This window comes from Belonocnema kinseyi, chromosome 7 (assembly GCF_010883055.1).
Source record: "Belonocnema kinseyi isolate 2016_QV_RU_SX_M_011 chromosome 7, B_treatae_v1, whole genome shotgun sequence".
Lineage (NCBI taxonomy): Eukaryota > Metazoa > Arthropoda > Insecta > Hymenoptera > Cynipidae > Belonocnema > Belonocnema kinseyi.
In genome coordinates, this window is record NC_046663.1 from 6651912 (window position 1) to 6661886 (window position 9975).

Consider the following 9975-nt stretch of genomic DNA (forward strand, 5'->3'; position numbering starts at 1 on the left):
ATTCTTTAAAAGTTAAATAAATCAACTAGTTGGTGGAAACTTTATACTTTTTTGTTTAAAAATTCAATTTTTTCTGATAATTTTGTTAACATGTTTTCTAAAATATTCGAATTTTTAAATTAAAAAATCAACTATTTACCAGTTTCTTTGCAAATTAATAGTTTTTGTTTCAATATAACTGTTTAATTTACAGTTAATAAACTTAAAAAAAAGCATTGTTTTTTATTAAAAATTAACCTTTTTTCGGGTTGAAAATACTGTTTTTTGAAAAAATTTCGTCTTTTTGGATAAAAATTCAACAAGCATGTAAATCTTTCTGGTGCAAAATTAACTGTCATAAAAAAGTAATATTTTGGGAGGAAAATTTAACAGCTAGTTAAAAATTGATGCATTTTTTTTAAATTTTAATTTTTTGGTAGAGCATCAATCTTATTGATGGAAAAGTTACCTTATCGGTTAAAAATTTATCTATTTCGCTTAAAATCAAATTTTTTGGGGTTATTCTGTTTTTTGTTTGTTTTTTTTTTTGTTATAAATTTATTTTTTCATCTTAAAATTGTACTGCCTCTTTCCTAGTTGTAAATTTATTCTTCATAATTAAAAAATTTAACTATTTGGTAGAAGCTTTTTCTTTTGATTGTTTTAATAGTAAATTTTTTGTTAAAAAATTTTCTTTAACTGTTTTCTGAAAAATTCTACTTTTTAACTTGAAAACTTAACTTTTTTGTTCAAAAGTCATCTTCCGTAGTGAATTAATCTTTCTTTTGGTTGCATTGTTTTTCATTGGAAATTCACCTTTTTCGGGTTCTAAACACAATCTTGGTGGAAAAATTACCTTTTCGGTTAAAAATTAAACTATTTGCCTCAAAATTAAAAATTTTGAACATTTTTTAGATTAAACATTTTTTAGATTAAAATTGTATTTTTTTACCTGAAAATTTCACTGCTTCATTTTTGTTGAAAATGTACACTTTCTAAGTTAATAATTTAGCTATTTGTTATAACATTAATGTATTTTGATGAAAACATTTTTCGTTGAAGATTAAACCACTTTTTTACAAATTAATTTTTTTTATAATTAGATGGTTCGAAAATTTATTTTTTGGTAGAAAATTGATCTTTTGTGGTAGATAAGTTATCTTTTTCAGTCGAAAATAATCTTTGTTGTTAAAAATTAAACTATCTTGGAGAAGATATGTCTGTTTGGCTGGAAAATTTAAAAAATTGTTAAAAAATTTAACTTTTTTGTATAAAATTCGTCTATTTTGCTTTAGAGTTCAACTACTTGATTGTTGGTGCAACTGCTTAGTTAAAAAATATTTTTTGTTTATTTAAAAATTCAACTGTTTTGTTAAAAAATGCAATATATTTCAAAATTCCCTGATTTCTCTTCGCATTTTTCCTTGGCTAATTTGTTATTTTCACTGGCCATTGACATTTAAATAAAAGCATTTTATTTTTTTAATATTTTCAATAAAGGACGTTCTATTAACAAAACAAGAATTTTCTGCTATAAAAGATGATCTTTCAAGAAAATGCTTGAATTTTGAATGAATTAATGCATCTCTTTTGTTTTAATTTAACTTTTTTTTAATTGAAATATTTTTATGGAATTATCAAATATTGTACTTTTTTCAAAATTTAGGTTTTTTATTTTTTTAAATCTTAAAGTCTTAAAATACTAGAAATTCTTTTGTAAACTATTTATTTTATTTGCATTACTTTTTAATCCTTTAAAAATAAACTTTAAAGTCCCGTCCAGTCCCTCGTAATTTTTTAAAATCATTTGAATTCTTAGAAATCGTGTAAGATGTATTTTTAAACTGTTTAAAATTAATTAATGATTCATAAATATTTAAAATAGACATTATTTAACATCACTAACCATATCTTAAACTCTTAACCAATCTCTTCTAAACTATTTAATATTTTAGAACTATTTTTGAATACTTCAAAAAGAAACTTTACAATCCTATAAGATTTCATGATAGTTTTTTAACTCCCCCGATTTTTTTTCGAAATCCCTTCAACTTCTTTAAAATTATTTGAAATCTTTCGAAGTTCCTCGAAAAAAATTTTAAGTTAAATTAAAATTTTAAATTTCTCTCAAAATACTTTAAAAAAATTTAATTCTTTTAAATCTCTTAAAAACCTTCAAAATCTTTACATTTGTGTAAGATTTCCTGATATTCCTCAAACTCTCACGAATTTTTTGTTTCAAAAATTTGAAAAAGAGTATTGATTTTGAAGATACGGTTCAAAAATACATTTTTTTTTATTCTGCATCTTTAAATTTTTAATCAAAAATGTATAATTTTCTACTGAAAATGATCAAAATTTCAATAAAAAAATTTATTTTTAACCAAATAGTTGAATTTCAAACTGAAGAAGATAAGTGTTTAATAAAAAATAGAAAAGTTAAATTTTCAGTTGAAAAATTATTCGTCAAAAAAATATGAGCAAAATAGTTAAATTAAACAAAAAAAGATTTATCTATTATATTGATAAATTTTCAATCAAGAAGACGGAGTTTTGAACAACAAAAAAGGGTTTTCAGACGCTGTTTACAAATACTGAAGATCTTGCAAATTTAATTTAATTCTTATTTTGGGATAAAAATCGTTACAATAACGTAAAATTCGCAGAATTTTGAAGAGATCTTGGAGAAACTAAATTTTTAACTATAAAAAAATGGTTTAGTTCTTCCAGCTAAAGGTCTAGCTGGGCCAGCTAAACCATTTTTTGTGTGTTTGATTCCTAAAAAAATATAAGTTATTTGTTAAAAAATGAATGTTATGATAATATGCAAAAGGATTTTCCAAAATTTTTAGAAAATAATTGAAAAGTTTTAAAAGGTATTCAGACTTTTTTTAAAATGTTTTGTAACGTCATGTTAAGAAAAGTGATGTGAACTAATTTTATATTGTTGATATTTAAAAAAATAATAAATTAAAGTTCAAACAATTATTCACTTAAGAAAGGATTCTCCATTTATTGCTAAGTCGGCTATAAAATTTAGGCAACAAAATTTGTTCAAACTATTATCAGACTTAGAATACGAAATTTGGAATATCATCAGAATTGGTAATCTAAATTGAAAAACAATTAGAAAATATTATAAACATTCATTGAATTTATCGACTTTGAAGTAAACTTTAAAAAAATCAACAAAAATTAAACAATTAAATTTAACAAAATAGGCTTCGGCTATTTTATCAGGAAGAAACTTCGGGTAAATTTTTCATTTGTAGAAGATTCTTAAGAAATATTTAAAAAATTTAATCATTTTGAACTTGAATATAGCATTTTGAGATAATTTTTGAAATAATGTAAAATTTGAAAATATAAAAAAAAAATTAAATGCAAAAAATAGCTTTTGTTGATTTTGAAATTTTTTGAAGATTTTTGAAGCATTAAGGATCATTGAATTATTTTTTCATATTTCTGATAAATTTGAAATCTTAAAAAAAATTTTTAATTTTCTAGTGATACCTAGAAAAATTATATTTATGAACAGTTGTAAATTTTATGGAAAAAAAAACAATTTTCTAAAAGTATTATCGTGTTGAAAATAACATACAAATTTAAAAAATATTGAAAAATTAAAATATTCATAATAGTTGATAGGAAAAATCTTCAGTTACAAACTAGAAGATTCTTCTTAGTTTCAAGATTTCAATAACACGTTGAAATGTATTTTTTTAAATCCGAAAATATTACACTAAATCAAAAGTGTTTGGTTCCAAAAAAATGTTTTTTGTTGCAATCTCAATGTTTGGATGTTAAATATTTTTTTTTAGAAATTATTGTTTAAATTAGAAATAATGAAAATTTAAATAATATTTCTTAGTTCCATAATTTATTAAAAAACTACTATGCGCATTTAAATAAAAAATTGAATTTAAATTATTTTTTCAATTAATTTTTTTCTTGAGAAAAAAACATTTTTTTGAAATTTAATTCTTTTGCCCAAAATTTAATTAGGTTATTAAAATGTCATGTATTATGTTCAAAATGAATAGAAAATATTATAAATTTCTGTTGTTGAGAAAAGATCCCCCTTTTTGTTAACAATATTCTTTCTCGAATTAGTCACTTAAAACACATCTAGAATTTCGCTGTATCATCGCAGTTCAAATAAAATTGTTATTTTACCGCATTCTTTAATAATTTAGTAACCCTAAACTGCTTATATTGTAAAAATATTTTGACAAGAAAAAATTCACAACTCATTTACGGATATAATACAATTTTATTGTACACAAAATATTTCTATTTTTAAGTTCTGAAATTAGACGAATATTAAAAATGAGAATTATCTCAATTTTTCAGTGAAAATAATTTTTTAAGGCTTTAAATTATTTGTATTTTCCATGTAAAATAGTTGTTCACCGTCTTTTTTATCTAAAATGATTACACTTTAAATAATTGAATTTTTGCAATGAAAATAATTGACTGAAGCTGAACTGTGAACTATTTAATTAATTGTTAGCTAATTAATTTTGCCCACATTATTTAATTAAATAAATATTTAATTTAAGAAAATTTAAATTAAGTTGCTATTACTTTTACAATACGAGTTTATATTTGCGTTTGAATGCCTCTATTACATTTATATAATTGTCCTGAAGCTTATGCAGTTTAATTAGTACCTAAATTCAATTTTAAAAATTATAAGTAAATATGTACCAATTTTTTAAAATTACTGTTAAAGGTTATTATTAAATTAAATATATAGAAATTTATTTTTTAATTTGAAAAAACTATTAGGTTGTTTCATTTAAAATGATTGTTTAAGGCTTTCTTTGTTTTTAGATGATTAACCAATTAATAATTGATTCTATAAAAACATTATGATTTAAATTAGTACATGAAGATTGATTTTTAATTTCTTTTAATTAAGTAACATAAATTGATTATTTATTTGAGTATTTAACATAATTTGTATAATAAAAGTTTGTGAATGTTTAAAATATCTCCTTTCCAATTACATTATTTTTGTAAAGTCTTAAGTTTTCCGATGTGTGGAATGAGTATCTGAATTCAATTTTCAAAATGATACGTACATGTGTTTTTTTAATTAGTTTAAAAGATTATTAATAACTAAAACTTTCACAATTTTATTTTATTTTAATTTTAATTTTTATTCTCAAATATTTCAAGAAGTTAGAAGGATATTACAGGATTTTTAGGGCTTTATAAAAATTTTTAAATATTGCCGGAAGATAACTCGCAATTCCGAAAACGAATTGAAATCCTAGAAAGGATAAGGGAATTTTTTTAAAGAATTATAATTTTGACCTGCGACAGAGTTTTTTAATTTAAATAAATTATGAACTGACACAGGGAATTTTTAATGTAAAAAATTCTGATTTGGTACTTGAAATTTTTAAAAAGATGTAAAATTTAAAGTTAAAACTAGGAATAATTGAATATTGACAAGTTTTGAGCTAGAACTGAAAATTTTTTAAAAGAATTTTGGATGGAAGCATCGTCAGCAAGTAGTAAACTGATAGCTGTTAATAACTTTTTTTTTTAGATAATATAAATACTGCATGGCTATTTAAAGTCTTTTTCAAACCCTACATATAAAAATTATTCTATACTTGAATATTATTCAATAAAATGTTGGAACATTTTGATAATAAAAATTTTACATCTAAATTGATGAATTGAAATCGGACTTAAAAGATCCCCTAAATTTTTCTTTTTTTTAAATTGGCCAAAGATGCGTGATAAACATATTTTTTTTGTCCAGATACAATCAATATTTTATGGAGAATTTCTTAATTTTTTTGTAAGATCAAAAATACAATTGATGAGAAAATCCTTTGGTGAGGGTCTGTAATTAAAAATTTACAAATGTTCAACTAATAATAATTTTTTTTGACAAATGTGGGTAGATTCATTTTTCTTTGCGACCTCTCCAAAGATCGAAATCTAAAATTTCTTAATAAATTTCTTAATAAATCAAACTTGGAATCAATTTTCTACTTAAAATAATTCAGAATTTTATTCATTTAATTTTAGAAGGCTTATTAAACTTCATTTTGTAAATGCAGTTTAAAAGAAAATTAGATTTTATCTGTTTTGAAGACCAGAAAATAAGAAAAATTGTTTTTGATAAGTCAATACGATCTTTTATTTAAAATCTGTATCTTAAAGATATGGTTAAGTTTTACTGAAAAACATTTAAGTCTAGAATAATTTTAGTGTGTACGTTTTGAAAAAGACTTTTAAAAAATTTTCAGTTATAGTTCAAAACTTGTTTTAATTAAAACATTCTTAGTTTTAACTTAGAATTTTAATTTATTTTGAAAGTTCTAATTGCTAACTAAGAATTCGTTAAAATAGTTTAATTTCCCTACTCTAAATAAGAATTTATTTGAAATTAAAAATTCCCTTTTCTCAGTCAGAATTGTAATTCTTTTAGAAAATTTACTTCTTCAATTCAGAATTTTAACGCTTTTCCAAAATTCCAGAATATCTTTTGGATATATTCGGGAAAATATTTTAAAAGAACCGAAAATCCTGGTAACTCTGTGATTTTCTTGAAATCCCTTGAACTCTTCGAAAATTAATAAAGAAACTATAAAATCCCATAAATATGTTTAATTTTTATGATGTCAATTAAAATATTTTAAAATCATGTGACAGCCTGTCCACTTAAATTCTCGAGTATTTTTTTAGGTATCGGTAGATGTTTCCAGGCAAATTTTTTCTCAATTTAATTATTTATTATCTTATTTTCGAAATTCGCGAAATGGTTTTAATTTTAATTTTTAAATTGAATAAATAATTGTAACCTTTATGTTTTAAATTAATAAGCATACAATATTTTCGAAAGTTTAAAATAAAATGTTGTTCAGGCTTATTAAATATAATTAAAGAATAAATAAATTAAAGAAAATGTTAATAAAATGATTAATTTAAATACTTGGAAAGAAAAATATCTTTGATAATAAAAATGAGAATTTTTTTTCAAGAATAAAAATTTTCGAATATTTGCTATTACTGAAAATAATCTAAATAATGAAGAAATTGAGTATAACATGTTTAATATTTCAATAAATATTGTGTAAATTTACCAAATAATTAAATGTCTGAATATTTTGTTAAAGATGACATTTTTTAAATTAAAAACATAAAAAATACGACTTTTCAATTAAAAAATTTAATAATTAAATTTTTATTTGTTCCAAAGTTATTTTTCAATTAAAAAAAAATAAACTTCAAACCAAAAATTTAGATTTTTACAAAGAAAATTTTTAAGGAAAAATAATAATTTCCGAACAGCAATATTCAATTAATACTAAAAGATATGAACTTTTAACATGATACATGGATTTTTATTAAAATAGTTACATTTTAAACTAAAGAAGTGCATTTTCGATTTAGAAAAAAATCTTTTTTGACGAAAGAGAATAATTTTCTACTCAAAAAGAGGAATTGTTAACTAAATAAATGAATTTTCGAAAAAATTTAAAAAGTTAATTTAATAATTCAAAAGTTAATTTTCAATGAAAAACTGATTTTCAACAAAAGACTATAAAAAAATTTTTCGACCAGCAATATAAAACTTCAATCAAAAAGATCAATTTTTTACCAAAAAGAATGAATTATTAAGGATGTACAAGAATTGTCAACAAAGTAAATAAATGTTTATTACAGCTAGATGTATTTGGAAGAATAAAAAACGGAATAGTTAAACTTATTATCAAAAAATTAATATTCAGTTTTAATCCAGAATATTAATTTCCTACAAAAATGCAGTTTTCAAAAGCACATAAATTTTCAAAAAAATAATTGAATGCTAAGAGAAAAACAGATTTATTTTGAACAACAAAATTAAACATTTACATCTTCAGTTAAAAAATTAATTTTAACTTCCCCGGAAAATAAGATTGAAAAAAATGTGCATGAATTTCAAAGCTTTATAAAAAAAATTCGCAGTCAATTGTTAAAACTTTTAACGAACAAAAAGGTACTTTCAACCAAAATAATGAATTATTATAAAAAAATAATGTAAGAGACTAATTTTGTATCAAAAGGGAAAATTTGCATCAAAATACATTTATTTTTTTATTTTTATCAAAAATATAAATTTTATTCAAAAATTAAAATAGATATATATTCTAAGTTGAATATCATTTTTTCAATAAAATGGTGCAATTTAAAAAAACATTTCCTTAATTTTATTATAATTTATAATATAATATAATAATTATTACTTTTTTCAAATAATTTGAAATAATGAGAAATAACATATACCTAAAAGTTGGCCATAAGAAATAATGTCACCTTCATTTTCTAAAAATATGATTTTGTTTACAAAAATGTGTTACCAACGAAACTTAATTACCTTGCATCAAAAGAATATGGAACAAACGGTTTTCCTTCGAATTTGTTTGTGAATAGAATAAACAAATATTCAAATATAAAATGATACATTAAATAAAAGAATATCTTCATTAAATAAATTTCGTATTAATAATTTATTATTTTGTGCTGTATAAAATAACAGTTTTTCAATTTTTCATAGCAGAGAATTGCATAATAACATTTTTTCAAAATTTGGTTGTCATTTCGGATCTTTTGTATGCTGATTCATGGAAACCCTGTCAGTTTATGAAATTTTTTATTCTTCAGTTTATTTAAATTCTGACAAAAATTCGATGACACTTTTTTGAAATTCGAACTCTGACAATATGGAAGTTCCATAGGGGCTCCCGAAGGGAGATCAACTCGGTTATAATCCTGGCTCAACGATTAAAATTTCTAAGTCCAAAGCGTGAATATTTTTTTGACACCACAAATTTTAAGGTTTCATGAGTTCAGACTTAGAAACAGTGAAACTCTGACAATATGCAAGTTCCATAGGGGCCCTTGCCAGGGGCCCAGCTCGGTGGCCCTCGCGGATCAACGATTAACATTTCTATGTCCAAAGGCTTTTGTTCAGAAAAAAATTCTCAGTTCCATCTTTATGAAAAATTGTAAATTTTCAGAAAAAGGTACATTTTATGTTAATCTTGAATGTTGTAAAATAGTATTAAACAGCTAAAAACCAATGCTTACACGAAAGTTTAAAAAATGTTATTATCAAGAAATTTTCCAAATTCACGATAGAATTTCTGAGTACTGCCGTACAAAATTAATACTGCTGAGGGAACAGAAATTTCGCATAAAAAACAGCGTGAAACATGTGTTGCCTACTCATAAACTGAAAATAGGCGCGATAACTGACGACCGCACGAAAAAAAAATGGCTAGCAATTATCAGAAGAAAGGACATACATGGAGAGAATTTATTTAAAACCTTTGCGCTGGTTGTGAGTCTCGCTGCACTTGGGTTTGGTGTGGTGTCCGCTCCAGATTCGAAGAACTGTTTACACCGAATCTACGGCAATCAGCCGCTCCGAAATCTAGGTGCTGTATTTTCCTGAGTGTAACGGAATCGAATTTTCATTAAATATATTAGTCTATGGCAGCAAAGTCGATATCAGCTTCGCTGGAATGGTAGGGAACTACGTTAACAGAGAGGGGATAAGAAGAAGCGGGGAATTCAAAAGACACTAAAATGAATGATCCGAATTTGAGAGTTTTCTAGAAAGGTCACTCGTTAGAAATTTTAGGAATCAATGAATAATAATTTAAGGAAGCGTAGAAAGCCTTAAAGGGTTGACTCAGTCCTGTCGTAACTAGTTAAAATATGTGCATACCAATGATAAGATAAGATATTTCTAAATGGAATTCCTATGTGATTATAAAGCGTAAAAACAAGATAGAATAAACGAGTGAGAACTTCATGGAATGTCTTAGCTCTAATGATAAAATCTGACACGTGTGCCTATTCAAAGGAAAATAATTTATGTTTCGAGATGCGTATTAGGGCAGGGTAGTAGATAACAGCTTTCGCATGGGCAAAGTTCAATTTTCACGTGTCTTTACATCTTGAAAAGTGACTAAGGGTTCTAAG

The 9975-nt window shown here is 23.2% G+C and overlaps 1 protein-coding gene across 1 annotated transcript in view; it reads right to left on the reverse strand.

Moving 5' to 3' along the window:
* LOC117177104 (putative sugar lactone lactonase YvrE) overlaps positions 1-9422 on the reverse strand; it is a 37830-nt gene extending 28408 nt beyond the window's left edge. The window contains exon 1 of the mRNA XM_033367594.1: positions 9316-9422. The gene's annotated coding sequence lies outside the window, so the exon portion shown is untranslated. The remainder of the gene's footprint in view (positions 1-9315) is intronic.
* Between the last annotated feature and the right edge of the window lie 553 nt (positions 9423-9975).